The sequence below is a fragment of the Etheostoma spectabile genome, chromosome 12, assembly GCF_008692095.1.
Source record: "Etheostoma spectabile isolate EspeVRDwgs_2016 chromosome 12, UIUC_Espe_1.0, whole genome shotgun sequence".
Taxonomy (NCBI): domain Eukaryota; kingdom Metazoa; phylum Chordata; class Actinopteri; order Perciformes; family Percidae; genus Etheostoma; species Etheostoma spectabile.
In genome coordinates, this window is record NC_045744.1 from 25,108,473 (window position 1) to 25,108,694 (window position 222).

Genomic DNA, 222 nt, shown 5'->3' on the forward strand with positions numbered 1-222 from the left:
CTGCTCTCGTCCACTTTACAGGCGAGGCGCAGTTCATCTCGAACGAGCCTAATGTTAAGATCCGGCCCTGCGGACAGCTGAAGTCTCGAGGACTCACGAGATCTCGTAAAGTCATGTAGAATAGAACCACAAAAACAATTTGTTTCCATTCAGAGGAATACAACTGTAACGTGAGGGTTCGATATGTGGTGGTGGATCACTCTTTATGGGAATAAACAGCGA

The 222-nt window shown here is 46.8% G+C and overlaps 1 long non-coding RNA gene across 2 annotated transcripts in view; it reads right to left on the reverse strand.

Annotated features, from left to right (window-relative positions):
• Positions 1 to 222, reverse strand: part of LOC116699613 (uncharacterized) — a 61,459-nt gene that overhangs the window by 60,233 nt on the left and 1,004 nt on the right. The window lies entirely within an intron of this gene.